A 6131-nucleotide genomic window follows, 5' to 3' on the forward strand; every position below is an offset into this window, starting at 1 on the left:
AGAGGCTGTACGTGAACCGCCCAGGAGTGGGGGGTCTCACAGCAGAGCAGGGTAAGGCTGGCTAATAGAGTCAAGGATTGGAGTGACCTAGCAGATCACCGGTCCAGAAAACACCAGAAGGGAACATCACAAAAGGATACTAAGATTGTGAAATTGATGAAGGCAGCAACTCACAAGCATTTAATAAAGTCTAAACACTAAACATATTCTTATAATTCTAATGCCTTTGTCAACAATACTAACACACAAGTAAGCCAGCCTGAATCCAGCTATGTATTTCCTAGTGTTCAGCTGAGAGACGGGAACACTAGTATGAGCTGGCCCCTGCTCTACCAGCATCACAATATGCACATTACCCGTGTGTCACCAGTCAGTTTAGCATACCAATGATTTGCCCAGGAATCATAATCTCAGGCTCAGCAATGAGCTATATTGGAAATACCACTGTGCCCAGTTACAACCTTTTTGGTATCCATATGTGTTTTTATTTGATCTTAGTCGAATACATAAAATCAAACTGTTCTCTTCACTGCGTGCATAGACTACCTCAATATGACCTTTTAAACAGGAAAAGTGTTACCTCTCTGTTTTTGTTGCTAAATGAGTCCCAGTAATAACACATGCAGGAGAACCTCTATTCAATTAAAAGGCATTAAGAGAAAAATGAAATTGCAGGGTGATTAATTTGCTGAAACATACAAAAGTCATACCAAGATGCTAGTTGCTATGATTATGATTTAACAACCAGCGTCTAAGTAAATTGAGGTAACACCCTAAAGGAAACCAGCTGCCTAACCAAGATCATGCATTTTAGTGAAATTAATATGTAGCGTGCCTCAAGAAATGGGAAAGGATGATTTTTTGTCTGTAATGCTCGAGGGAATTAAGCTTATAGGAGGGACTAGACTTGAAGTAGACAACAGACTTTTCTACTGAGCCACCTCCAAGAGGAAGAGAGAATAGTTGAGTCTAAGGGAATAGCTCATCAGTAATGGGAGAGGAAAGATAATACTGCTTTTAAACTGAAGTGTATAGAATAGCCCATAAAGTCTCTCACATACCATCTAAGTCAGATGGGACACAAATCCAGTGTGTTCCAGTGCTTCTTCCCTGTGCCTTAAAAGTACACTTTATTTCACCCAAACCTCATAGGATCTGAATGTTACACTGGGGGGAAAACTGACAAATCATTTTCTTGCAAGAAAACAAATCCCACGGTAATACATAAATTGGCCTGCTAAATCCAGGGTTGTGAGTTCAATCCTAGAGGGGGCCACTTGGGGGGTCTGGGGCAAAAATCAGTACTTGGTCCTGCTAGTGAAGGCCGGGGGCTGGACTTGATGACCTTTCGAGGTCCCTTCCAGTTCTAGGAAATAGGGGTATATCTCCAATCATCATCATCAACCTGTATTTCAGCATTTACTAAGGATCTATAAAATTTAAAACTTTGCATTAATAGGCTAGTCAAATTTTACCAGCCACATTTTTATTTATTGAACTTTACAAGTTCAACATTTCTTTTGGATCAGAGAACAACTTTCAAATTATACATGGGAAAACTGGGTTATTTTTGGATCCAAGTCTAAAAGAATACAGGTTTGAAGGGAGGGTAGTGTGCTTTAATTTAAAAGCAATATTCAAAATTATTGTGTGTTCACTTGGAATTCTAAGTGAAATTAATTTTTTTTTGGTAAAATTATGCAGAGAATTAAATATACCTACTAAACAGGGGCAGCTCTAGGCACCAGAGAAGCAAGCACGTGCTTGGGGCAGCCAGGATCCAGCATGGGAGCTGAGAACCAACAGGGGGCCTTGGGAGCTGTAGTTCCTTGGTTAGCTCCCTGCCTATAGAGCCAGCCCTGGAGCAGAGAAATAACTACATTTCCCAGCATTCCCTTGGCCACTACCAACAGGAAAGGGAGGGGAAGGGGGAGGGAATGAGGTAGCTGAGCGCTCATGCTGCAGCCTGCTGTGAATGGAGAGTTGCACTGTGAAGGGTAGGGATACCATATTTTAACATTCAAAAAATAGGCCACTCCATGGGGAGAGAGGGCAGGGCGGGGCTACCACCATCCACTCCCTCCAACTGCCCCCCACAGAAACCTCAACCCATCCAACCCCCCTGCTCCCTATCCCGATTACCCCCTCCCGGGACCTCACCTCCTAAGTGCCACTGCTCCTTGTCCCGATTGCACTCTCCCAGGACCCCACCCCTATCTAAGCCTCCCTTCTCCTTATCCCTAACTGCCCCCTCCTGACACCCTCCCCAACTCCCCCCCAGGACACCACCCCCTACCTGTCCCCTGACAAACCTCTGGGACTCCCATGCCTATCCAACTGCTGCCTGTCCCGACTGCCCCCCCGAACCCGACCCATCTAACCCCCCTTCTCCCTGACTGCCCCCCAAACCTCCACCCCATCCAAGCCCCCTGATCCCTGTCCCTTGACTGCCCCACTCGAACCCCCTACCCCTCCTCCAAGCCCCCAGCCCCCTTACCGTGCCACTCAGACCAGCATGTCTGGCTCCACGCAGCACTAGCCACGCTGCTGCATACATGCTGCCATGGTCTCCTGCGGAGCCACAGCCCCCCCCCGGACCTGCCTTCCAGATTGAATACCTCAAAATTCATGAGTGCTCAAGCTCAATTTGGGCAGCTGTTACTTCATTTCTCCCAAATCAAATATACTGATCCACTGTAACTTACTGTAGAAAAAGTAGGACAGAATTGAGCAAGAAATGCTTCCCGGTGGTTATTAGGATTGGAATTGCTATTTTTAACAGCCATTGCCTTTTTTGTTTGTTTAAAAGGAAGACAGTGATATCGCATTGGCAAATTCCCCATCGAAAAAAAGAGTAGAACAAAAGAATAATAAAAGCACCTCAACTTTTTCACATTTATGTAGGACAGTCTTTATAATATGCATCCAGATATCCTCCAATCACACGAACTGAAAATTGTTCCACTTTACTGCAGTTCTGTAACAATATGGGAACCAATCCTGTATGCGTTCTGTGCACATCTAAAATTCCTGCTGAATGACCTGCCCTGGGAGCAAGTTACCAGTGACCCAGGGCTGCGGAGGAAGGAGGGTGTGGGGGGGGGAGGAGAGCCCAGGGCTGGGGTGGCAGGTGGTGTGTGTATGGGGCAATGGTGGGGGGAAAGGAGGGAGCCCAGAACTGGGGTGGCAGGGGGAGTGGGGAAGAGCCCAGGGCTGGGGCAGCATGGGAGGGGCGGTGGAGCCCAGGGCTGGGACATGGTGCAGCCAATTTTTTTTTTTTTGCTTGGGGCAGCAAAAACCCTAGAGCCGGCTACTAAAGCCAAAACATTTAAGCATTGTAGAAATACAAAGCATGGAAGTATGAAGGAGCCTCTCAAAACCAATACTAACACTGTAAAAACTTAGGATTCTTGGCGGAAGAGGGGAAAAGATAAAAGATCTGAAGTTCAGTGTAGATAAATATTCAAAAGCTCTAATACTTATCCAGACTCTGAACTTGGATACATCTACCATATCCCTAGCTCTCCTATAATATTCCTTAGAACGATGGTTCTCAAACTAGGCCCGCCACTTATTCAGGGGAAGCCCCTGGCTGGCTGGGCCAGTTTGTTTACCTGCTGCATCTTCAGGTTCGGCCGATTGCAGCTCCCAGTGGCCGCGGTTCGCTGCTCCAGGCCAATGGGGGCTGCAGAAAGCGCTGCGGCCACTGGGAGCTGCGATCCGCTGCCACTTCCTGCAGCCCCCGTTGGTCTGGAGCAGTGAACTGCAGCCACTGGGAGCTGTGATTGACCGAACCTGCGGACGCGGCCGGTAAACAAAAGCAGCCCGGGCCACCAGGGGCTTTCCCTGAACAAATGGTGGCCCTAGTCTGAGAACCACTGCCTTAGAACAGGCTCTGTTTGGCAACCCCTAACATCCTACCTGTTGTTTTGCAGTAGTCTATCATGTTATTTCTAGATGGCATATCCTTTGTTCTCTCAATAGACTCCCTGGGACTTCTCATCTTATTGGTCCTCAACTTTCTCTCCTCTCAAATCTACCAGAGACTGCATACACTTTCCATGTGGAAGATATGATTATCTTTAACTAAAAAAAATATAGTATGACATTTTATGAAATTTTTTTTTTTAACCTGTTGAAAGCAAATATAGCACCATCTTGGCCTAAAATAGGAAACTAATTCATATTTCAGAATCAACCTATTTTTATTTAAAAATAGTCTTAATTAAAAATAGGGTGTGTGTGTGTGCTGGCACACGTGCGTGTGTGCCTCTCTCTCCCTCTAAACTCCAAAAGCAATTCATAGTAGAAATCAAGATCACTCTCTCCCTTTTGGCTGTGGGGACAGTAGCTAAGATAAATAGATTCAGCAAGGCTTTTTCCTCTGGCACTCAGGGAAGAGTCAATCAAGTATTTCAGTTACAGAGATCTAGGATAGATCCAACTAACATATGGAAATTAATCTCACTGGTGAGACAATGGTACTTTAGTGGACATGTTCAGCTCCACAAAAACCATCTTGTAGCAGAGTGTGTGCGCGCGTGTAGAGAGATGCACCCAATATAATGATCAGCATGTCTATGCAACACACTGCACAACCATTTGATAAACTGTATGTATACATGTTTGATCCAACTATCCAACAATTCATTACAAATGTGTTCTCTTACTATTCCAAACTGCAAGTAGCTTCAGTCAAAACTAACTTTTCTCCATTCTTCCTGCTAGAGAGAAGGTACAATCATCTCCTGAATTTAACAACATTTGGGAAGATCAAAATCTCCTAACACTTGTTTTGATACTTTTCATTCACAGATCTAAAAACACTTGTTCTTTTTTTGCTGTTGCACGATCCCCATTTCACAAATAGGGAAATGGTAGTCCAGGGTATGTCTACACAGCTAAAAAAAACCACAGCTGGCCCACACTAGCCATCTGGGCTCATGGTGCTGTTTCATTGCTATGTAGGCTTCTGGGCTTGGGCTCAGGCCCAGGCTCTAGGATTCTTTGAGGTGGGAGGGTCCCAGAGCCCAGGCTCCAGCCCAGAAGTCTACACAGCAATGAAACAGCTGCACAGCCTGAGCCCCGTGAGCCAAGTCAGCTGGCACTGGCCAGCTGTGGGCTTCTCTTTGCTGTGTAGACATAACCCTAGAATGATAGGCATTAGCTCGTCACAGCACCTCAGTGAGCGCACAAGAACCAGAGACAGAACTCAGGTCCACCATACTATTCCAATATCCAAAGGAGTATGCCTGCTTCCTTATGATGTAATCAAATATGGGCAGTTTTTTTAAACATATAGGACTATTATTTCACTAGATTGCTGGAAAATTCAAAAGATAAAAATGCCTTGATAAAAAAAGATGTAGGTAAATAAAAACTCTTTTGGGGAGGCAAATCTGTTTAACCAGTTTTGTTAATGTTTAATTAAAAATGTGTGAGCTAATCAACTGACAGATTGAGGCCAGTGGGGTTAAAAGCAGTCATGTTACACACCCTTGAAATCAGAGTTCAAAACAGCAATCATTACAAATCCTTTATTACAGCAGCCTTTAAACATGAAACCTTGTTTCAACTAGTTTTAGGAAAAAGCAAAGTTGAGGTATTTTAGTTACTTTTTTGCTGGAGCGATAGAGGAGGGTTATGAAAATACTTAAATATATACAACTAAGACACCTGCATTAATTTTTACTGCTATTGTAAGTGTTTCTATGCTGCATAAAACAACATTGTTAACAAAAGGTCAACTTTGAGCAAGCGCCATTTTAATATGTATATTTCAGTTTCAGGATTTGAGGCACTCCCAGCTGCTGAACTGTAACTAAAGGAGGAAGCACAGGATGACCAAAACCCCACAGTGAGAGAAAGTCAGCTCTTTCCTGTTCCCAAACAACTATGACAGATGAGGAAAATAAAGTCCTTTTAAGGATGAGAATGTACCCAGGTTGACATTTCAGATAATAATGCAGCTATATTAACTAACAAAGAAACACAGACTTCCCCTACTATTAACCTCCCTTCTCAATAAAAACAAACAAACAAAAAACAACATAAAACAGCAACCTGATTCCCTTCCATATGTACTCCTATGTATGTTTACCTTCACTGTAACTTATTCTAAAAATGTTGCC

Source organism: Gopherus evgoodei, chromosome 8, assembly GCF_007399415.2.
Source record: "Gopherus evgoodei ecotype Sinaloan lineage chromosome 8, rGopEvg1_v1.p, whole genome shotgun sequence".
NCBI classification, from domain to species: domain Eukaryota; kingdom Metazoa; phylum Chordata; order Testudines; family Testudinidae; genus Gopherus; species Gopherus evgoodei.